The sequence below is a fragment of the Gossypium arboreum genome, chromosome 8, assembly GCF_025698485.1.
Source record: "Gossypium arboreum isolate Shixiya-1 chromosome 8, ASM2569848v2, whole genome shotgun sequence".
In the NCBI taxonomy this organism is placed as follows: Eukaryota; Viridiplantae; Streptophyta; class Magnoliopsida; order Malvales; family Malvaceae; genus Gossypium; species Gossypium arboreum.
In genome coordinates this window covers 128689649-128715092 of record NC_069077.1, presented here as the reverse complement: position 1 = coordinate 128715092, position 25444 = coordinate 128689649, and the positions used below count along the sequence as shown (strand labels likewise).

The following is a 25444-nucleotide window of genomic DNA, read 5'->3' as shown; positions in this document are numbered from 1 at the left end:
ACAATACCTAAGAAAGAATCTGCCTAAATTTCATCTGTCACTATCAATCTAATTTATGCAATTTCTTTACTTAGCACATTGGTCCATAGAAATCCCTAAATTATGCTAATATCTCTTTCGAGCACAAAAGCAACTGATTCTAGATTGATTAATTGAAATTTCTTTCTAATTAAAACCATTATTATCACATTAACTCGTGCTATGGATTTCCCTATTAGATTTGACTCTAATCTAGTAGATTTATGTCATCTTATTTTTAGAATTGCATGCAATTCCAATCAATTACGCAATATCTACTCTTAAATAGGGTTTATACAACCTCCGATTTAAACACATCAAAGATGGATTAATAATCTAGAAATATCAAACCAAGAATTAAGCACACATGATTGAGAACAAGAAACTAAGTATTTATTGCATAAAATAAAAATTAAATGACAGAATCCATTTAGGTATTCAGAAAATTAGTTCATACTTGAAAATAAAGACATCTAAGAGACAATATAACCGAAAGAAATAAAGAAACTCATGATATATTCTTAAGAAATCAACTGGGAATCTTCAATCTTGACGAAAATCTGCTTCAAAGGAGTTGTTTTCTTAAATATTCTATGGCAGCTCACTCCTATCTTCTTATTTTTGCCATATATATGCCTGAGAATGCCCGAAAAACCTAAAAATCGTGATTTTTCGCAGTTTGGTGCGCACTCTCGAAAATCAACATGGCCTACCACACGCCCGTGTGGATCACACAACCGTGTGGATGGTTCAGCTCGTGTGGCTCTTGTAGATTGCTCCAACGCTCAAGTTTTCACTTGTTTTTCACTAATTTTACTCCCAAGTGCTCTACTAACCATTAAAACATGAATTTAAATGATTAGGAATAGAAAATTCACAATTAACATCGAATAAATCACCCAAAAATGCGTTAAGAATGTGGTTAAAATATTTTACTTTTAGCACTTATCAACCCTGAACTCTAAACCCGTAACCTTGAACCCTTAAACCCCGAAGACAAAACCCAAACCCGAATCCTAAACCTTAAATCCCAAATCCAAACCTTAAACCTAGAGGTTTGGGATTTAAGGTTTAAGGTTTATTGTTCGAGTTTAAGGTTTGAGGTTCTGGGTAAAATAATTACCAAAATTATATGTCAATGACATGAAAAAATTGCACAAAAATTACTATTTTTTTAAAAAAAATTCGTTGCACAAAAATAAAAAAATATTAACTTATGGAGAAAAAATAAAATGATTAAAATTTGTAAAAGAATAAAAGATGTTTGTTTATAATTTAAAAATTAATTATTTTAAGTAATTTAATTAAAGTTGACTTAAGTTGGAGAAGATATTAGATATAGATGAGTGTATAATAATACTTTACTATCTTTAAAATTTAATGACATGGCACTATTTTATTAGTGCCTAAAAACTATGTCTTTTAGGATGATCCTAATGCAATTTATTTCCTTATAAATTAAAATATATTTAATAATTTTAAATTTTAAATGAATAAAAATCCAAAAAATCAAATTTTCACTTGAATGAGGTTTTAAATGATTTTTATTTAATTAAAGTACAATAAAATTATATTTAATTTGTATACATGTTTAATTAACAAATCATAACATGTTTTACCATATTTTACCTATTTTTAAATATTTATGTCAACTTTTATAAAAATTGAAAACTTAAACAATTTATTTTAAAATATGCATGTTAAATCGTTTTAAAATTTTTAATTTTTTAAAACAATTATGTAATTTCATAAAAGTATAGTATTAGAAATTAAAATGGTCTGCTACGGTGGTGACACCCTGGATTCAACCAAAAAAATGGAATTTACTTGGTTAAAGTTGTTTATTATTGAAAACCTTATTATTATTATTATTAACAAAAAATTTATATTTAAAACTTAATTTTAAGATGAGACTCATTTTAAATATAATTTAAAAGGAAGTATTTTAAAAGTCAAAGTTTTCATTTTTGCTTACGTTTCGTTCCTTTTTTATAATATATGTATGATTATATTTTAAAAAGATGTTGTAATTATATTTAATTGATAAATTAAGAAATATAAAATTAGTAATAATTAATCAATAATGATATATTGTATAAATTGCAATTTTGAGATCGTGATACATCGTGATTATCATATGATGTTTAATACTAGTGATGAATCCTCAAGCAGCCAACAATTTCTAGTCATATTTTCAGTGATGTATGTAAAATTATATTTGATTGATAGTTTAAGAAATATAAATTTGGTAATAACTAATCGATAATGATATATTGTATTAGTTGCAATTTTGAGTCATTTATACATCGTGATTATCATATGATGTTTAATAGCTATATTGATTAATGAGAACATTTTAAAAAAGTAATTATAATGTTAATATATGAATTTCATATATTATAAATAAAGAAAATGTAATTATCATTATCAATTGATATGTCGTTTGATGTGTTAATACATTATCAATAAAGCAAATATAATTTTAAGTTTAAAATTGATATATTTAAATGTATCATTAATGTAATTATACATCATCATTAAAATTGTAAATAAATTCTAATTAAAAATGATAAGAAAATCATATTTAAAACTTAATTATAAAAACGAGACCCGCTTTAAATATAACTAAAAATGGAAACATTTTGGAAAAGAACTAACCGAACTCAACGTTTCCATATATGCTCTCGTACTTTCTTTTATGTTATAGATATGATATGGTTAAGATCCATTTACACGTGTAAAATTACTTTAGTTTTACATCCTTTCATATGTTTTTATACAATTAATATTTTAATGACCTAATTATATTTCGTATTTCATTCATATAAATCATGTATATTAAATTTGGCGAAAATTTAAAATTTCTAACTCTTTATTTTTGTAAAAAATTGAATCATTTAATAAATATTAATATATATAATATTTTATATTAATATAATAGAGATATCGGATTAGTTAAAAAAATTTACATGTAAAATAAGTACAGTTATATCAATAAATTTACGGTTGCATCATTAAAATATTAATTATAAAAATATAAAAAAATAAAATTACTTTAATTTTACAGTGATGTAAATAGAACTCTATAATAAATTTCTAAGATTTTGTAATTTTAAATTTCAATGAAAATAATGGGTAGAAAATAAAATATAAGAGGAAAGTCCAATATCATAGAGATGGAAGGGTGGATTACTAAGTCATACGTTTTGAAGACATATTTAGTAGTACTAATTTTCAATTGACCCATGAAAGCTAAGGTTTATGGATCCACGTAGATATTACTATTAAAAACAATTATTTTTGTTTTTCTTCTTTACTTATCTTTTATCATGACGAAACAAAAACAATGCATGGTTAGGTATACCAACATAAATTTTTATGTTACATGTACATTTTAGAGGTTTATAATTGATCTTTTCAATAATTTTTTTTAAGGTTGGAGTTTATATTTTCTTTTAATGTGTAATATGACTTACAATTATATCTAAAATTTATTGGTAAGCATACGAACACAATATGGCATAGATTAGTAAAACGAAATGTAATAAGCGACATTCAAATTCTTTTTAGACAAGAATTAAATTATAAATTTTGAATAGATTAAAATATAGTTTTATTATTATATTAATTTCAATTTTATAATTATAAAACTTTTATTTTTAAAATATCAAAATTAAATTATAAATTTTTGAAGGTTAAAGCATAAATTTATCATTATGTTAATTTAAAATTTTCATTTTTAAAAGGTTTTTTTTTGTTATTTATGGAGTCTATTTGGGTGAAAAAGATGATAGATGAAAAGAGGGAGCGAAAAAGTGAAAAGAAAATAAATTTGGAGTGTGCTTGGGTGAGAAAAGTGAGAGGAAAAAAATAGGATGGTTGATTATTTTCCATTATAATGTATAAAAAAACAATCTTTCCAAATTGGGATGATGGGAGGAGAGAAAATTGGAAACAAGTGTATATTAGTTCAAATTATAGGTTTTTCAAATGTTCTATTTTTTTCCTTTCAATTTTCAAATCTACTAAGTGGTAAGTGATAAAAGTAACATATTCTAATCTCGTTCTTAATGTATTTTTGGATGATTATTTATTCAAATTGGTGGATTTTATGCTCCTAATGCTTTCAATTCATGTTTCTATACTTAGACGAGCATTTGGGAGCAAAAAGAGCGAAAAACGAGCGAAAATCGGACAAAAAGAGTAGATTGCAGGAGCCACATAGGTTGGACCTTCCTACACGGGCTGGACACACGGCCATGTACTAGATCGTGTCGATTTCATAACTTGCTTCCCAAACACGTAGAAAAACGTAAATTTTAGGCTTTCTAGGCATTCTCAAGTCTATAAATACCAAATAGAAGAAGAGAAGAAGAGATATATTCAAAGAATATTGAAGAAAACAACTCGAAGAACACCATTGGAGTCAACTCTGAAGTAGATTTCTATCAAGATCGAAGACCTCCTTTTAATTTCTTTTGAAGTTTTTATGAGTTTCTTTATTTCTTATGGTTATTCTGACTTTGAGATGTTTCTTTTCACAATTATGAACTAATTCCCTAGATACCTAAGGAAGATGAAACTTGTGATGAATTCTATTATTTGATTTCTGTTTTACGCGAAAAATACTTGATTTTTGTTCTCAATTATGTGTGTTTATCTCTTGTTTTAATATTTTCAGGATATTAATTCAAGTTTAGTGTGCTTAAATCAGAAGAGGAAAAGTCCATGTTTAAGAGTAGATCTAGCATAATTGAGTGGAGTTGCATGCAATCCTAGAAATAGAACAACATAAATCTACCGAATTAGAGTCAAATCTAATAGGGGAATCCATAAATCGAGTTAATGCGATAATAGGGGTTTTAATTAGAAAGAAATTTCAATTAATCAATCTAGAGTCAGTTGCTCTTACTCTCGAAAGAGATATTAGCATACTTTAGGGATTTCTACGGATCAAGATACCTAGTGAATAAATCATTTAATTCAGATTCATAAGAATAGATGAAGTCTAGAAGGATTCTTTCCTAGGTATTGTCTCTCTCATAGGTTATCTTTTAGTTATTTTCCTGATTTTTTTATTGAGTTCTTAGTTAAATTAATTTAGTTAATCTTAGTTTAAGACAATCATTCCAATTTATCGACTAAATAATAAGAAAACGGTAATTACTAGTACTTTTAGTCCTCGTGGATATAATATCTCTACTCACCATAGCTATACTATTTATCGATAAGTGCACTTACCTTTGTCATATTTTTAGTTAGTTTCATGACACATCACCAAGCATAATGATGGCAATACAGATTGCAGATTCGATTATTCGCAGATATTCAACTGGAATTTTACGGATTCGGATAATATTCGAATTTAGAGGTTAAAATTACTATCTGCTATGGATGAGAGGATGTGATAGACCCCCTCAAATATCCATTATCTGGATCAGCATTACAATAATTCTTCCTCTTATAAACACATTTCATGTTGAGGGAAGTTATTCTTTTGATCAAACCATGGTTGCAAGCTCTAGGTTTGAATCAAAGAAAAACTAACCAAAAAACTTGCAGCCTTCATGAACATTTTTCAAATCATAAAGCGAAGCAATTGAACCAAAGGATTAGAGTTGATGTTGTTAAGCACAGGCTCTGATGCCATGTTTAAGTTTTGATCAAGCACTATAAAGCTTCATAATAATGTCTAAGAAGACAATAATAAACCTAAGAAAAGAAACACATCATGAATGGCCTTTAAGAGGTAGAAAAATAACAGAGGAAAATAGAGAAAAATAGGCTACTTATTTTCTTGATTTTAGCTATAATATCTCAAATAAGACCAACTCATATTAATACAAAGAGACTGGTAGAATCAATTAGAGATAGTTAACACCAACAGAACCTAGCTAATTCTCTAACTGAAACTGCACAATGCAATTTTCAATACCTAATTAACAGAAAACCTAACTTGTAACTACTTCTAAACTGCATGTGTTTCATATGTGTACAAAAGACTTATTTATACATTTAAATGACATTGAATATCACGAAAATCATATGTTAAAAAAAGGTTAATAATGGGTTTGGACTTTTAAACTAGTTATCATTTAAACCTTTTTAAAAGTCAAATTACTCTTGTTGAAACTTAAAATTTTAGGGGTTTTGAATAAAAATACTAAGCCTAAATGATAGGCTTGAACAAAAAATTAATTCCGTTTAAAATATAAGTCAAATTTAAATTTCAATATTCAAGATCTAAATCCAAATCCGATCTAATTTTATTTTATTTTATATATTATAGAACTTGTATCAAATAAAATTTAAATTTATAATAGTATATAAATTTATAATGTAAATATTAATAGTATATTAAGTTATTTATATTTAAAATTTAATAAAAATAATTAAAAATATAAATGTTTGTAAAATAAATATAAACTTAAAACGAGCTTGATTAATCATGTAGAAATATCTACATACTTTAGTATAAATGAAAGCTAATATTTAGGACGAAAGCATAATCTTATCGAACTGTATATTATTTTTATTAATCGCTTCAACTTATTATTCGGTGCAAACTGACCATAGCAGAAATTTTAGACTTCTTATAAAATACATAAACCAAATATTCCTTCCACATAGATTACCATAGGCTCTACAGCCAACCGGATATTTTTGTGGATAGGTTTAATATATGATGAAATATCTGAATTTGATAATTTATATCTACTTGATATTTAAAATATTTTTTGACTTAATTGATATCTAAATTTGAAAATAGTAAATTAACTTGATACTTTTTAAGTACTTGACTAACATTGTTAGAATATGTTGATAGGCACAATGGAGCAAAATATGATGACATGCTTTAACATACTATTGGTCAAAATGTCATATCATATTTTAACAATGTTAATTTGATATCGAAAAGAATATTAAATTAATTTATAATTTTTAAGTTTAGATATCAAATAAGTATAAATATATACATATATAATAACTGATGGTATATTAAATTTGGTGCTAGTATAAAAAAATTGAGTCTGTTGGGATCGACTCGATTAAGCAATAAGTAGAAAAAGAAATAGCGCAATAAATTAAGAAATTGAACACAAAAATTTAACGTGGAAAAATCCCTCTAAAGAGGATAAAAAACCACGGGTAAAGATAATTTTACTATAATGGCAAAAGAACAAAGAGTACAAAAGATGGAGATAAAAACTAAACCCCAAAAACTCGAAAACAAAGACCCTCAAAACGTAAACACAAAATTCTCTAAATGTGTTATGAATTCTAATCTCTAATGGGTGTATTTTCTAAGGTTGTAAAAGAGCCTATTTATAGGCTAAATTCATAGGTCAAATAATAAAATTGTAATATCCTAAATTTTGGGCCTAGAAGTAAGGGGCCTTGAGTTTGGGATTGGTTAGAAGGCGGCTTAAATAACTTAAATGTGTTCAAATATTTTATAATTGCATGTTTAGTTTAATTGTTAAGTGATTTAAGAAGGGTTGGTAGTGTGGAAAAAGTCCTGGGTTTGATCTAGGGCTTTAGCAAAATTTTGCATTCTTTTTTTCTAAAAGACCCTGAGCATTAGGTAGAAGGCTTATTAATAAGGCCTAGTAAAATTTGACACAACGAAACACTTGGCCTAGTGGCAAAAGGCGTTGGTAGCAAGTAGAAAGTCCAAGGTTCAAGTCCTGGCCTTGGTTAAAATTTTTATTGCGCATATGATTAGTAGGGAAGCTAGCGTTTAGGCCTTATAAATATGTTTGGTGGAAATATGGCACAAAAGTGCCTGGGGGGTAGTGGCGAGAAGTATGCTATGGATTTGAGAGGTTACAGGTTCGAATCCCAGGCCTGGCAAAGTTTTAAATTTTTATTCTTTAAGGAAACTGAGACTTAGGTGTATAAGCCTTATAGTTAATTGTGATCGAATGGTAACACAAGATAGGTGGCGGTGCAGTGGCTGGCAGTGTGTTGGGAAGTTAGAAGGCTGGAGTTCGAGTGGTTTCATGTGCAAAAGGGAATTTAATTTTGCTGTGCAACGCAAGGAAGGATTGTCATATATATATATACATGTGTCGTATGGGCAAGTAAGGGCATTTTTTGTTTTTGTGTGCTTCAGTCGTATATTCTTGGAGGGAATTTCTTTCAACCTCTTGACTCTTTTGTTTTTTTTTTTTTGCAAATACCTGAGTGATCTCAAACCCTTCATCTCCTCTTTTCTTTAAGCCAAACTCTTGATCTTTTCTTCCCTATTTTAATCAAATCAACCTCTTCCCTCTTTAACTTAACCGGTTGCTTCTTTTTCATTTAAGAGCCAATTCATACACTTTGGGGGTTGATTTCTTGTTGGCAAGCGATCTCGCGATCGGTAAGTGAATTAGATCTTCTTTGGCTTTTGTTAAATATTTCTAAGTTCTTTCATTTCTCCACTCTTAAAAGCCGATTTTTCTTTATCCTTTCCAACACCATTACTTTCGTTAACCTATGGTTTCTCCGTTTATTTCTCTTTCTCCCTCTCATTCAAGAGTGTGATCGCTGGCTAAGTAGTAGTTGATGGAAAATGGAGGTTCTAGCAGAGCTTTTGTTTCTACACTCTTAAAAGCAGATTTTTCTTTATCCTTTCCAATACCATTACTTTCGTTAACCTATGGCTTCTCCATTTATTTCTCTTTCTCCCTCTCATTCTAGAGTGTGATCGCTGGCTAAGTAGTAGTTGATGGAAAATGGGGGTTCTAGCAGAAAGGTTGGGATTGGGGCTCCTAAGTTTAAGTGACATAAGGTGTCAGCCGTTAAGGACTTTTCGCCTGGTTGCGGAACGGGGACTATGTCAGATTTCGAGTTGCGTAGGCAGATCGCAGTCGATCAATCTAGTCAAGGCAAGTATAGGTTGTTCTTCGGTAAGTAGTAGATTTATTTTGAATTAATGGGATGTGACTAATGGAGTACAATGTTGAATATAGGTTCGGGCGATTATGAATACTTAGTACTCCAAGTGATAAGGTGTGTACTTCTACCCTATGATAGCTTGATATAAAGCCGAAGGTGTGTACATACACTGCACACACGTTAGATCGGCAAATCCCGAAATGCCGAAAAGTTGAAAGTCTGGCTACGATAGTCTTGCGAGTGCGCGAACACTCATAAGGGGGAAACTGATACGTTGACAGAGGCCCCGTAAGCGATCTCATGGATCTGGGCCGTACTTAGGCCATCTGGGCCAGAATGGGCTAAATGGGCCCGATAGGCCGTGGGCCCAAAATAAACGAATTTGTTGATTTTATAATAAGTGATGAACTAGTCATGTTGGTTACATGGCTTGGAATTGATTCGGGCCATATGGGCCATATGAATGTGATTTGGGCCTAATGGGTCATATAATGAGATTGGGCCTAGTGGGCCATATGCATGTATGTAGACTTGTTTAGGCTTTGTAAGGGGTTTTGGACCTAGTATCTGATAACTGCTTAAACATACATAAAACTTAATTAATTATTTAATCGTGACAATGGACAAGTCGTAAGGTTAAAGTGTGGCAATGGCTATATGCATGTCTAGGATTGGATCTAGGGAGAGCTTGGTACTTAAGCGGTCTTAATGACTCACCTCCTCTTTGCTGGAATCCTACCTGGCTCATAGTATCTGTTCACTTTAGCCAACGGAGACTTGTTAACGAGCCGATTTAGGTAATAAACCCATAGTAAAGAGAAATTACCGAAATGCCCCTAAGGGCGAAAAATAACTAAAATACCCCTATGTGTTGAATGTAAGATTTATAGATGTTCTATGTAAACCTGCTGCATTCATATGATATTCTATTTAAGTTGTATATGGGTTGAGAATTATGGAACGGAAGAAGTATACGAGGACCGCATGGTTGCTTGACGACCGTAGATCCACCGATGGCTATTAAGCCCAATATTTGATTAGCAGCTTGCTGTAATGAAGGTAGTACCGCAATCGGGCTACCATTGATGTGTATCGGATGGGTGGGTTGATATTTATATCCCCACATGATGTGTACCGGGGGACAGAGTTGGTGTGTAGTGGTTGGATTATTGGGGTGGGTTGCACAACATTGCATGTATGATATTATTGTGATATTATTGCGATGTGGGCTTCGGCCCAACTGAGGCTAATATGGGCTAAGGCCCAAAGGCCATCGTTATTGAATTGGGCTCAGGCCCAAAATGACTAATGATTGCTTTATACTCATTGAGGGTTGTACACACTGAGTTTTCGAAACTCACCTACCTCCTTTTAAATTTTTCAGGTGATCCTCAGTAGGCGGTTCGACGGATGGAGGGACTCGGAGGTGTCCAACTAGCAAAAAGTTTAGACTTAGTCTTTTATGTAATTTTTAATATTTTGATTTTTTTTTTTTGTGATTTGGGGTGTAACAAGGCCTTTCCTCTGGTTATTATTTCAAATTAGGATTATTATTATTTTTATGCCTTATATTTGTTAGAAGTAGAACATGGTTTTTCCTAAACCATAACTATTTTTTTAAATACTACGTTTCCGCAACTCATTTTTTTAAATGACAAGTTTTCATAGATCACCTGTTTTAATAAAGCTTCCGCAACTGAAAAAAGATTTTACAAAGTAATTATTATCATACAAGAAGGAATAGTTTTTTTAAAATACACCTCGCTTTGAAAGCAACAAATACAAGTTAGGATTTTACTCAAGGTTTTTATTTTAAAGAAGGGTTTTAAATGAAAACAAGGTTTCCAAAAAATACTTCAATGTGACACGCCAGATTCGGGTATAACGTTTAGGCCGAGTTTGGGGTGTTACAAAAATAATCTAAACTAATCAGTGTTTGATTAAAACAAATAAATAAAGTTTAACTAAAAAATTATTTCTCAAATTTAACTGAAATAAGAGTCGAGCCAATTTCATCAGATCATGGTACTCAAACGAAAACATCTAAACATATTGAATATAAAAATCATTCAAAATAATTGAAAGCTATAAACTTCAACTTTTGTTTGGAATTTGAATAGAAAGTAAATAGAGGTAGGATGCAGATTATTATCTCTTATGGCCATTAATTTCTCACAACATTATAATTTGTAAAATTTATTTCTGCCGTATGCCATCTAAGCGTTAGATGTGAAGTTGAAATTGGCGCAAGTAGTTTGCCTACCCAAAAGGGTAGAGCTGAACCCCAGCCTTGAAGTTGCCAAATCAAACTGAAGAAAAGTGTCCTCCAATTGGTACCCTCCAATAACAATGGAAGTTTGTGGGTTCGAGCCACCATTCACGAACCCAAGACACGTCACTTCCCTGCTAACCTTGACCATCGAGTTTGCTCCAAAAATCCTCCAAAAAGTATTCTCGTTCTGCAACACGAGGTCTATTGATGGCACCGCTGCTCCTAAACGTGTCCCTACAATGTTTCTTGAGCTGAAACATACCTCAAATGGGGCCACACCAGCCACCCTGGTGATGTTCCTAGCAGCAGCTTTATTAATGAAGGCCTCAGTCACAGCTTTGAAGATGGAAGCCTCTAGGGTAGTGTAGGGATTCACGATGCTGATCTTTGTGCCCCCAACACCTTCGCTGTTAATAGACAGTAACGTTGTATTTAGTGAGACGGGTTTTTCGTTCACTTTGATGGACTTAACGCCGATGAAATACTCAGCGGAAGGTTCACCGAGAGGGAAAGAAGGGGCTGTGCTTATAGGGTTAATGAAGAGTGGTGTGAAAGTAAGCGATTCTAATGCATCAACTCCAGGGAGGAACACATAGGGACCATCACCGAAGAAAATAACACCATTGGCAGATGAGAGACAAATGGAGAATTTCCTTCGGAAACTAAAAGCAGCAGAGAATTGCGAAGGAAGCCCAATTCTATGTCTACCGAAACCAGCCATTCCCACAACACCGTTAGCAAGGCCTTGAAGCAGGGAAGTTGGTGCACAAGCGAAAAGGAATCTAGGCACGGTTACCACTCTGCCAGGATTCCTCCCATTAGTTGATTGCAGAGAGACAACATCTTGTGCAACCTCACCAGGACCGGCGGTGTTAGTGAAGGTGTTGCCGGGTTCGACAACACATGTATTGTTGTTGCACCTTGGCCTTGGTCCATCGAAACAATCTCCGCACTCATTGGCTCCAGCCAGCGAGCATTGGGCTGAACCGCACCTGGCTAAGTCGATGAAACATAATCCCGTTCACAATCAACCCACAAGTATCGTCCACCGAGATCAACCACAACGCGTACAGGAACAAATGGTGTCCTTTGGTTAAAAATGGTGAGGTATTGAAGTGTGGAGGTGTCTTTAGAGACTGGAACCACCAGGGCCTTGGGCGGAACGACTGTTGGGCTAAACCAGGAGCAACAAAAAAAAGTAAGAATGAAGTGAAGAGAAGATATTGAAGAGAAGCCATGCTGAAAGATGAAAGGGAAATAGGTGGTGAGAGGCAAAAGCAGAAGTGAAAGCTGATTTATACTCGCGTTGATCAACGCTTGCGACAAGCCGCCGACGCGAGGGGCCGAGAGCATGCGCTAAAGGTCAAAACAGGCTACTAGAAGCAAAGGCAGCTAGGCAGCCAGCTGCTCTGGATGTGTTTGCATGGAAGAGGACTTTTGACTTTGACCACACTATACTAATCCATTATCTCTAATCAAATCTGTGCATTAATGTGAGGATGAGAATTGGTATTTGATATATGGAAATTATAACATTTTCACTTGTCTATTAATAAATATTTTTTATTATATTTGAATTACAAAAATGTTATCATGACATGTTTTATTTATTAGGTAATTATTCACTAGTACTTCATTCTTTTAATTTCGAAATTTTAGTATGGGTATTTTATTTAAATTAAAAATAAAAAAATAGATAAAATATATAATAAAATTTAATCTTATTTATGGATTAAATTTTTCGTTTATATACTAAACAATTATCCTTTTTATTTTTTGTATAATCAAGGTATCGTTAATGTTCATTTTACGGTTCATAAAGAGTAATTCTTTCAAGATTTGTGGTTATGTCTCTAAACAATGTTATTTCTAATGTTTGACCCCGAGTCCTCTCATTAGGAGTAGGGGCGAATTCCAAAATTCTTTTAAGCTTTGCATGGTAGGGTGAAAGAAAATTAGAAAAATGAAAAATTGAAGGGTAGAAAACTAGAAGGATTGAAAATATATATATATTCTTTTCATAGAAGCGCTTGGCAAGAGAAATGGAAAAATGAAAAGAAAATTTTCTTTGTGGAAGGAAAGAAAATAAAACATTTGAAAAATGCATAGTTCTTAACTAATATACACATTTGTCTCTTTTTTTTTTATTTTTTCAATTTAGAAAGATTGATTTTTATGCATCAGGATGAAAAATGGTTATCCTTTTTGTTTTTTTTCTCTCACTTTTCTTCTCAACTAAACACATTCAAAATTTATTTTATTTTTACTTTTTACTCCCTTTTCCTATCCCTTCATTTTTCCACTTATTCAATCACACCCTTAAAATTAAAATATTAAAATTAAATTATAAAATTTTAAAAGATCAAAATATAATTTTATCATATATTAACTTAATATTTTTTTGTTTCTTAATTTATTTCGTGGAAGGAACAATCTCTACTTTTGTTTTTCAAACTTGAATTCTTTTTAACAAATAAATTATTTTTCTCATATTCATTTGTAATGTAACGACACGTATGATGATGCAATAGCGATGGAAATCTGTTGCCTTTAATGGGGAATTGTCTCGAATTTGTGGGGGAATATATTTCTAATTTGAAAACGGCATTGTTTATTATTATGGATATGTAATAATTGATTAAGATAATGACAAACAGACTTAATATTTTTTTGGAAAAATATTTCTGTAATTTAAAAGGAAAACAAATAATGTTTCACTTTTGATTTATCATCTAAATCAAGTCCATAATTTTTCTGTTTTTCTTTTTCTATTATATAATGAAATAAAATAACAATTAATCCATAATTTTGTTTCAATATATTTCAATTTTGAATATATAGAATTATTATTTCATACACCATTATTAGAATTTTTTAGACTCCACAAATGAATTAAATATATAAATATGATATTTATTTATACAATTAATTTTTATTTTTATTATGCTCTAATAAAATAATTTTCCATACATATATTAAAGGTGCTTTATATTTATCATTTTCCTTCTATTATTATTGAAATTTTACAAACATCTTTGCGAATTGTCTGTGGGCTGTGGGATAAAAAAAAGTGACGCCAACTAAAACTTGCATCATATTGACATCCGTGTCAACAATAATGGAATATGTTTAGATGATTAATGTAATCTTTTAAAAATATTATAAAATTTAAAAGTTTAAACATATAAAAGTAAGAGCTACTTCCATTAGAGCTCCCAAAAACTGTACAAATTCTATAAATTAGTTAAAAAATTTAATTGTGTATTTAAAATATCTATACTTGTTGATTGAGTTAGTGTCGAGTTGATTTAGAATAACAATTTAATTATGAAAAGGTAATTAATATTATTATAAGAATATTTTCATCTTGTCATATTTTATATAATCTTTAAATAAAACAACTAAAAAACATTATTTGTGAATTCAACACAAGATTAATAAATTCATATCCCTTGTTACTCCATTAATAATTATTTGTTGGTATATTTTTATAATATAAAATATTTTCGTTTACCCACATCGTGAGTGTGATAAAATCTAGTTAACATTGTATCAATTAGATCTTTCCGTTAGTTTAATTGTTGAGTTGTATTGAATGTTAGCTCAGATTTGACATGAAATGTGCTTCAAACATGTAGATTAAACTTTAAATACCTTTGTACCTTTTGCACATATAGCTTGAATTTTATAAATTTATAAAAAGAAGAAGATATAACCTTGTTAAATTTTAGTGACAAGATTTTTCTTTAACATATTAGATTCAAACTATTTATATAGTAAGTATATAAGCATGTAACGCCCCCAAAAATTTAAAGTTGGACTGTTGGATTTTGTCATAATTAAATTTCTATATCTGTGGTTCTGTACTTTGCTTATGTGTTTGAGGTTAAGAGTTTAAGTCGTGTCTTAGAAGTTTTTCTATTTTATTTTAAGATAACCTTTATCCTTGAATTACATATTTAAGTCTAATTCTATATAAACCTGTGTTCCTACTGGTTTGATGGTTAAGCTTCTATATCTTATCTGGTCTTGTGTTTGAGTCTAGATATATGCGTTATCATTTTGAACTAAAAGAAAACTTTTTGGTGGAATAGTCACCTTATGTATAATATCTTCACTCTCAATAATTACATACAAGTCCAGATAACATAAAAAAGCAGGATGCCCGTGACTTGTGCGTGTAGGATGAACCAAATCCTTATTGAATTTGATTTTTCCATTAAAAGGGGCTTGTACATGTTCTGCAGTACCCCCTGTAAATACTCTGCCGGTATGAAAAGTTCTTGATGTTAGTTGCGTTCCCGGTTCTCCAATGGATTTTCTCGCAATAATACCTACAGCTTCTTCCAATTCAACCAGGTCAGAATGAGTGGGGCTCCGACCATAACATAATCGACAAATCCAATATGTACTCCTATAAGTAAAGGGAGTTTGAATAGAAATTGGTTGCTAGATACATGCGTTAAGAAATATTTTTGCTAATTGTCGAATTTCTGACTGGTGGTTTAAGCATTTAATTTAACATCTTCTTCTTTTCTATTTCTTTCTTTTTATCTTTTCTTTTATTTTCCTTTCGTTTTGTCGTTTACTGGTTGTTCCTTTCTTTTCTTTTATCGTTCGCTTAGATCCGTGCTCTTTATCTGTTACTGTTGTCAGGTAAGTTTGTTTCTGTTAACTTCGTGAGTTCGGCTGTTCAATTTCTAAAATTGTTGGTTGTTGATATTTTGACCAAGAAATTAGTTATTGCTCAAATTATTGAATTCTTTGTTTATGTGTTCAATTAATGTCTTCAGGAAGAGGTCTCAAGGACAACGGTCCTGTTCTATTAATGTGTTCGATTAAAAAATTTGAGCTTTTGTAAACTTCGGTCCTTCTTTGTTTATGTGTTCGACACCACAAGGATGTGTGCTAAGTCATGTGGTAGGTTGTATGACAAACTGTGTGTTAGGCTGTAACACCCCATACCCGTATCCTACGCTAGGGCGGAATATAAGGCGTTACCTAACTTAAACTCATATTTACAACCAATTCCGAGTCTTCATTTCTTGGAAAATTTAAAACTTTCTTAAACTTATCAATATATTCTTAATATGGGCTTACGAGGCCCAAAACACACATCGAAAATCATTCGGGACCAATCCAGGTCTTTTTGACAACTATAGGAAAATGTCACTTGACACAGGGGCACATGCTCATGTGGAAAGGGCAACACGCCCGTGTGACCATTCCAACATGGCCGTGCTAATGGCCCATATGTCTCACACGGCCTAAGCAAAACAGGGACACGCCCGTATCCTTCACATATGTGGAATTAATCCTAAATGTACACCTACAAGGGTTTTCACATGGCACTGTCCCTGACCCATGTCCTTAAAACGGCCATGACATGCCCGTGTCCTAGCCCGTGTGCAAAAACCTGGACATTCTATTTCTGACGTCAGCATTTCATAAGGGTCACATGGCCAAAGCACACGTATGTGTGCTAGGCCGTGCCGATCATACGGCTGAGACACACGGCTATGTCTCTACCCGTGTGTTTACTATCATGCATACTGACTTGAAATTTTTACGTGCAGGGGACACATGCCCGAACCACACGTCTATGGGGTAGACCGTGTGTCACACACGGCCTAGACACACCCGTGTGACTACCTTATTGGAAAATAATAGGCTATTTACCAAGCCCCATTGCCACCCTTACATATGTAGTTCTATACAAATACCAACCAATAGCAAAACAAGCATAATTCCTATAACCAAATCAGCCATAATAGACATTCATTCAACCATGATAATGCATCTTTTATAAATTCAAAATAATGTTAATCATTATTCAAGGCTTAATACAAATTGAAGCGTTTCCAACCCAATCCAATACATATGGCCAAACCTCAATGACACAATAATAAAGTCTAAGTCCTAACATGCCATATTCAAAAATATAAATCCAACTATACCAAATGCGTCGGTTGATAGTGTGATCGATATCTCTGACTTCCGATGATCCTTGAGTTAGTTAGGCAGCACTGTAAGGAAATGAAAAGTGAAGGGAGTAAGCATAATAGCTTAGTAAGTTGCATATAAGTAAGTATACAATTACCATTTATCAATAATCAATTTGCTCACAACACCAAGGTAGGCATAAGCATAACTTACTCAATACCATCTATACAAGTCACATATATATATTGAGCTCATCTCTCATACGTACCAATTAGGTACCTGTACCACTCACAACACTGTTATACTTTCCTCACTAGCTTAAGAACATAACTTTCACCGTTGAACCATTCGGAATACTACCGGATATTACATAAGCCTCAAGCATAGGGTAAGGTACAGATGCCATGTCCTAGACACGGTCTTACACTGGTTCATATCTCAAGTAGATGCCATGTCCTAGGCATGGTCTTACATTGACTATCATCTCGTAGCCGATACATGTCCCAAACATGTCTTACACTGGCTTACGTCTCGAGGCTGATACATGTCCCTGACATGTCTTACACTAGCCTTCGTCTTAATGGCGATGCCATGTCCCAGACATGGTCTTACACTAGCTCTCACAAATGACCCCATCGTTATGGCATGAATATCCGATTTATTTCCCTAGGGTTCTAATAGGAATTTTACTATCTCTATTTTCATCACATTTTCTCATTGCCACAAGTTAAGAAATTTATGCTATAATAATTTCGATACAATTCAGACACATATATTATCAAAGTAGTTGTATTATTTACATACAACTTACCTCGAATCACAAAATGTGGCGACTAGTTGATTTAGTCGATTTGCTTGACTTTCCTTCGGTCTAAGTTCAAATTCGGTATTTCTTAATCTATAATAGAAAAATACACTTATTTAATCACTAAATAAAATTAGGCAATCGAAAATTCACTTCTTTGGTAAAATGACCATTTTGCCTCTAGACCTTGACAAAATGACCATTTTACCCTTAGGCTCGAAAATCGATTTTTATCGAATTTCTTTATTTCTAAAGACTAATCGAACCTCTTTGGATCTTATAGCAACTCCAAATTCTCACCATTTCACACATTTATTATCTATTTTACAACTTATGCACATTAGTCCTTTTAGGTGTTTTCATACTAACACCTTTCACAAAAGTTGTTAAGATACCCAAGACTCATTTTCTTCCATAAAAACTCATCAAACATCCTAAATCCTTTCATGGCAAAACCCTAGACTCTTAATCAGTTTACAAAATAGTACCCTTATTTGAAAGCTCATGTTTCAAGGGCCTCAAAAGTACAAAAATATTTAAGAAAAACCATTAGGATCACTTACTTGTGAAGGCTTAAAGTTGCTAAAATTTCAAGCTCTTAAAATCGAATTTTTGGATGAAAATTTTGGTGGAGGAAGAAGATGAAAAGGGATGATATCATCCTTCTTTTATCTATTTTTATTTTAGTCAAAATAAGCCACCTAACCCACCAAATTTTAAAATTTTGTCACCTCTTTGACTCTATGGCCTACTATGCTCCTATAAAAGGGTCTAATTGCCCTTTTAAATCCCCCAAATTTGATTCTCTAATAAAATAACACCTTTAGCTATCAAATTAGGACTTTTTCACTTTATGCGATTTAGTCATTTTTCGTAATTGGGCTCACAAACGTTAAAATTAGCTCACCAAATTTTTCATACACTAATATAAATAGGCTATGACTCTATGTTAGTAATAAAATAATTTCTATAACTTCGGATTTGTGGTCTTGAGACCACTATTCTGACTAGCCCTAAAATCAGGCTGTTACATAGGCTGTGTAACACACTGTCTACCAAATACGAGCCACACAGGCATGTGTCCAGGCCGTGTGTTGTTAGGATAGTGCAGGGTTCACACGAGTTAAGGGTATGGGTGTGTGTTTAGGCTGTATAACTCATTGAGTACAAGATAAGGATCACATGGGTAAGGGACATAGCCGTGTGTCCAGGCTGTATGACTCACTGTTTGTAACAACCCGTTTTTAAGGATTAATCAGAACAGTGGTTTTGGGACCACAATCCGAAGTCAAAATATTTATTTCATTATTTTAATAAGTTTTAAAATATGATAGAATGTTCGTGTGAAAATTTCGTAAAGAAATTTTACCGTTTGAGTGGTTAATTCGGTAAAAAGGACTAAATCGCGTAAAGTGTAAAAGTTTTATTTTATAAGCTAAAGGTGTCAAATAGCTATAGAAATTAAATATAGAGGTCCTTATGTGTAAAATATCCCATTTATGTAATAGTGGATGATAGTAGAGTGGCAATTCATGTAATTACTAATGTTTTTAAAGGTTAATTAAGTAAATAGCTAATAAAGGTTAATATTAATAATAATAAAAACCAAACATCATTATCTTTCATCCATTTGCAATCGAATATAGGGTTTATAACATCCATGGATGAGCTTGATATTTTTCCATGGTGTTTTTGCTCAAATAGGTACGATTTTAGCTCCGTTTTTAATAATTTCTACGTTTTTGAGATCGTTGCAGCTTAGTCTAGCAAGCCCAGGGACTAATTTGAGAAACTGTTAAAGATTTTATGAGATACCATTGATGAATATTCATGTTTTTTGATGATTTTTGATGAAATATGGAAGTTAGATGATAGTTTTACATATTTTACAAAGTGATTTTGAGTAAAAATGCAAATTATGGACTAATTTGTGAAATTATGAAATTATGTGGTTAAAAGTACGAATAAAGTAAAAATATGGACTGATATATAATTGGGAAATATTCAGCTAAGCATGGAATTGTTTGAATTTCATGAATTTTATATTTTATATGTTAAGGACTAAATTGCCAAAATGTGAAATAATAGGGGCAAATGTGTAATTTTACCAAAATGTGTAAATTGTGTTAAATTGAATGAATTAATGATTAAATAAGTAAATTTTTTTATTATATAGATTGAGAAAAATGAGATTTGGATCTAGAACGGGGGAAAACAAAGTATCGGATTAGTTGACCTAATTCGTCGTTACAGCGATTGAGGTAAGTTCGTATGCTAATAAACGCATTTAAGTTGTGTTATAAATGCTTATTTATTATTTAATTGAATTGAATTATATATGTTTATCTGTCATTGAACTGTCATGAATGTCAAATGAGCAACTACGAGCAATAATAGACAGAGTTACGACATTCGAAAGTCTCGTACGAACCTTAGGAATAGTATAGGATACGAATGTCATGACATTAGGTTACCGAGATGTGATTACATGTAAGATCATGTCTGGGACATTGGCATTGTATTGTGATTACGTGTAAGACCCTGTCTAGGACATTTGCATCGTTAATCGATTTCGTGTAAGACCTTGTCTGGGACAGTGGCATCGATATGTGATAACATATAAGACCATATCTGTGATATGGATTTGTACGAGCTATATGTGATTACCGAGTATCCTTAATGATTCCGAACGGTTCAACAGGCATAGTCAAGAAGAGAATGAAAGTACAATCAAATTAAGTGATATAGGTTCGTACAAAACTTATATGAGAATCAAATGAAGATAATTTGGTAATTTCTTGGTGTATCATGTCTATGAAATGAGAAAGATTTATGTATAAATATGTTTCGTGCCAAAATATGTTTATTTGGCTATGATGAAGTATGAATTGAATGATATATGAGATATGAATTATAGTTGTTTTAACTAAATATATATATGACACAAAAGGTGTGAAATACCGTTATTCGATGATATTTCATATAATTCACTTGGCAAAAGAAAAGGTGATGGAAATTGAATTGAATAAAGTTTATATATATAATTGCTTATGCATATGGATATGTGAATGAATTGATAAGAAGTATTCAAACCATATGTGTTTTGAATGAATAAACTTATGAAAATCTTGATTAAATATGTGCATGCATTCGGGATAAAATGGTGCAAACTTATGAATTATATCAGATTTTGAATAATGGTTTTAAATTCAGTTATTTAATAATATGTGTTTATTACCATACGAGCTTACTAAGCTTTATAGCTTACTTTGTGTTATTTTTCTATGCTTTATAGTGATTCGGAAGTTCGCTCGGGTTAGAAGTCATCGAAGATCGCATCACACTATTCGGCTATTGATTTTTGGTATTTTTACACCTTGTGTTTTGGTTTTATGGCATGTATAGGCTATGGTCTTTTTGATATAGTTGTTAGAAATGTATATGGTCATTTGAAATGGCTTATTAATGATTTTGGTTGATGGTTATAAGGTGGCCTTATGTTTTGACATGGTTGGCATAAAATGTGTATTTGGCCTATGTTATGTATATGTGTTTTGGCTTGGAATGCAAATGTGGTAATAATATGGTTTAAGAAATGGCATGTATTGTATGATTTATATATGATAAATTGATATGTTTGAGAGGCATGATTTATTTGATGGTAAGGTGATGAAAATACATTTAGAAGTTATGTGAGGTTGGTGATTTTGACATAATGATTTGATATGTTTGAAAATGGAATTGAGTAGTTGAAATGGTTGATGATAGATGACATAATATGTATATGAATTGGCATGTTTTGTCTGCTTATATATGCATTGAAATGGTATATTTTGGTTGCTTTATGTGCATAAGAAAAAGGGTGGCAAATTGGCTTTACAAATGGCCTATTTTTGTCTACATGGGTAGAGACACGGGCGTGAGTCTCAACCGTGTGTGACACACGGTCATGCTGTATGCCCGTGTGTGACACACGGTCATGCTGTATGCCCGTGTGTCTCCTAGGGTACCCTTTCGAATTAAGGTAGTACACCTTTCAGGTTTGGCATGGCTTAGACACACGGGCGTGTCTATTTGCCGTGTGTGGCACATGGGCTGGCATATGGGAGTATGGCCAAGTCAGTAACCTCCCTAATTTTCCCACGGCCATGGCACACGGGTGTGTCTTCGACCGTGTGCTGCAAGTTAGTATGTATGCCCTGTTTTCACACGGTCTGTGACACGAGCGTGTCTAGTGGCCGTGTGAGGCACACGACCTGTTCACACGGGCGTGTGACCCCTGAATTTGTGAAAATTTTATAAGTTTCTCAAAGTTTGCAAATGTTATCGGTTTAGTCCCGAACCACTTCTAAGCATGTTTTAAGGTCTCGTAGAGCCTTATAAAGGACAATGTGAATGATTTGAATGTATTTTTGACTATGAATGTGTATATATATGAATTATGTTGTGATTGATCGATAATGCCTTGTAACCCTATTCCAGCTACGAATACGGGTTAGGGGTGTTACACTGTTGTTTTTAGATACCACATGAGCTAGAGACACAAGCGTGTGTCCAGGCCGTGTTACTCATTGTTTGTGATTTAGGATGGGAATTATGTAAAGAAGGAAGTAATCTGTTTTGATTCAATAGCTAAGCCATGATTTATATGAGAATCAGGCGTTAATCCCAATTTGATTTAGCAGCTAGTCTATATCTCATTGAACGTGTCGGATTGACACTATATGGTGTGTAGGGCTGGATGGGTATCAAATGCCCTTAACGGTGTGTTAGGATGGTTAGAGATGGTGTGTAACATATGGGGATAGGAATAACTATATATGCTTTTGATCTATTCTGTACCTGAACTGGAATTGTTATACCATATATCTAATACGTTAAATCTGTATTGGATTTTTTTTATTCTGATTGGAACTCGAGATTCGAGAATTCATTATTACAATTGTGTTTTTAATTGAATCTATATTGGTTATACACTGAATTCTCTACTCATTTTGTTATTGGCTGAATTTCAAGTAACTCACAGGCTTGATCGGGTTGGCGTAGTGGGAGCTCAGTCAATCTACTTTCTTTATTATCATAGTTCCAATATTTCTTACTACTATGATTTTTCTAAGATTGTTGAACTATCAGTTGGATTCTATGGTTGTTATGTTCCATCAAATGATTTTAACTGTGCTTATAAAAGTTGGTTTTTCTTAATAATGTTAATGTGACTCTTTAGACTTGGTCTAGACACCTAGGCCCAGTTTCGAATGTTACAATACACAAAACCATGAGGTGTAGTGTGGTGATTACTCACCTCATCCTTTAATCATGAAGTCGGGGGTTTGATCTCCTCCCATGATAATGGAACACATTTTATGGCCAACAATTTATCTACTTGAAAATCAACTTCGGTGATAAGAGAATAAAAGTGAAGGAATAAGAATTTATTATGAAAAAGACGGGGGTTGAGGGATCAACTTTCAAAGTTTCCCTAAAGAATTAAGAGAAGTTCAAGCTTTTAAGATAAGTTTGTGCATAGTTGGATTAAAACTGAATTAATAGATCAGTTTGAATTGGATTATAATCCAGCCTAGAATCAATTAAACATATTTTTAAATGTTAATTATCAGTTAATTAAATTAACATAATTAATTAACCAAATTAATTGAATAACTAAAAATAATAATATATAATGAAATATATTATATTTATAAGCCCAATATAATAGACAAAAGAAACAAATGTTATGTGGCATACGATAGTAGGTTGTAGGTTAAAGCAAAAAAAAAAAATTAATATTTTGTTATTATGTTTTTTTAGTAAAGAAGAGAACAACTATTCTAGGTAGGGATGTTCAAACTTCGATTAAAAATGAATTAATCGATTGAATCGATCTAATTCGGTTAATCAGTCAGTGACCGTACTTAATTCGGTCGAATGTCAGTTAATGGTTTTTTTGGAATTTCAATTATCAATATTAATTTGGTTTTAAATTGAGTATTTAACCGAATTAACGGAACTTAATAATTATATAGTGTTTCAAGACTTAAAATTTCGGTTAATTCGGTTAACTTTCAAGAAAAATGAACATTATCAAAGTATTTTTTTATATGTTTTATACTTGTTTTAACGAAAAGACAAAAACATATAAATTTTGGTTAATTCGTTTAACCAATTGAAGTAACCAAAATATTTTGGTTCGGTTAATTTTATTTTTTGAAAAAATTTAATTCGATTAACGGTTAAAGGATTATATAGTTTGGTTAATTCAATTATCACTAATTCGATTCGGTTATTAACTGAACCGACTGTTTGAACACCCCTAATTCTAGGAACACCTAATTGAGTGGCATCTTCAGACAAGTTTTGCAACATTACCTGTAACACCCCTTACCCGAGTCCGAGGCCGGGACTGGGCTCGAGGCATTGCCATACCCTAATGTCATGACATTTGTATCCTACACATTCTTAAGGTTCAACCGGGACTTTTAAGTATCATTTCTCCGTCAATTCTTACTTGAATCATCAAGAAATAAATTTACAAAATAAATATATAGATGCTAAAAAATAACATCATTAATTATAAATAATAAAACATTGCATTTATTTACTGCAAACTTACCTCGATACAAAATACGATCAAATATTTTGATTTAGTCTTCAACCTTTTTCTTTCCTCAGTCTAACCCCGGATTTTGTTCTTCTTGATCTATAATAGCAAATTTAACTTATTTAATTTTCACATTTATCAAAACAGTCCTTAACTCTAACTTTGGAAAAATTACGATTTTGCCCTTAAACTTTTGCATATTTACACTTTTGCCTCAAGGCTCAGAAATGAAACTTTATCGTTTTATGACATGCTGATCATTTGTTTACCTATGCAACATCAAATTCCCACTCTAACATGTACTTATGACCATTAGGTATTTTTACCGATTATGTTGTTTTACTCGTTTTCGCTTAAAATCGCTTAGCTCAAGTCGTTTAACATAATTTCAAACTTTACATTCTACCATAAAACATCAAAATAAACACATTTCACCTATGGGAATTTTTCCAAATATGAACCCTAGGTTAAATTATTGCTAGAATAAGCTAAATCAAGTTACCGGGACTTCAAAAACGTAAAGAACATTAAAAACGGGGCTTGGAATCACTTACTATGAAGCTTGGAAGCTTGAAAAAACCCTAGCTATGAAGAACCCTTGAAATTTCGGCCTAATGAAGAAGATGGGCACATTTTGCCATCTTTTTCCCTTTTTTAATCTTTTAATTACCAAAGGATTAAAATACCCTTCATTAAAACTTTAGTTATTTTTATCTATGTATGTCCATTTTTTTCCATGAAAACCTAATGGTCTAATTCCATTTAAGGACCTTTACTTTAATTATATTCTTCAATTTAATCCTTTAGCATCTAAAACTCATATTTATCAACTTTTGCAATTAAGCACTAGTAGGTAAATTAAGCATGTTATCTATAAAATTTTCCTTCGATACTCTAACACATGCATCTAATCACTCGGTAAATT

At 31.9% G+C, this 25444-nt stretch overlaps 1 pseudogene; it reads right to left on the bottom strand.

The window, feature by feature from the left end:
• Positions 1-10860: 10860 nt before the first annotated feature.
• Positions 10861-12650, bottom strand: LOC108469317 (probable aspartic proteinase GIP2; annotated as a pseudogene).
• Positions 12651-25444: the final 12794 nt, after the last annotated feature.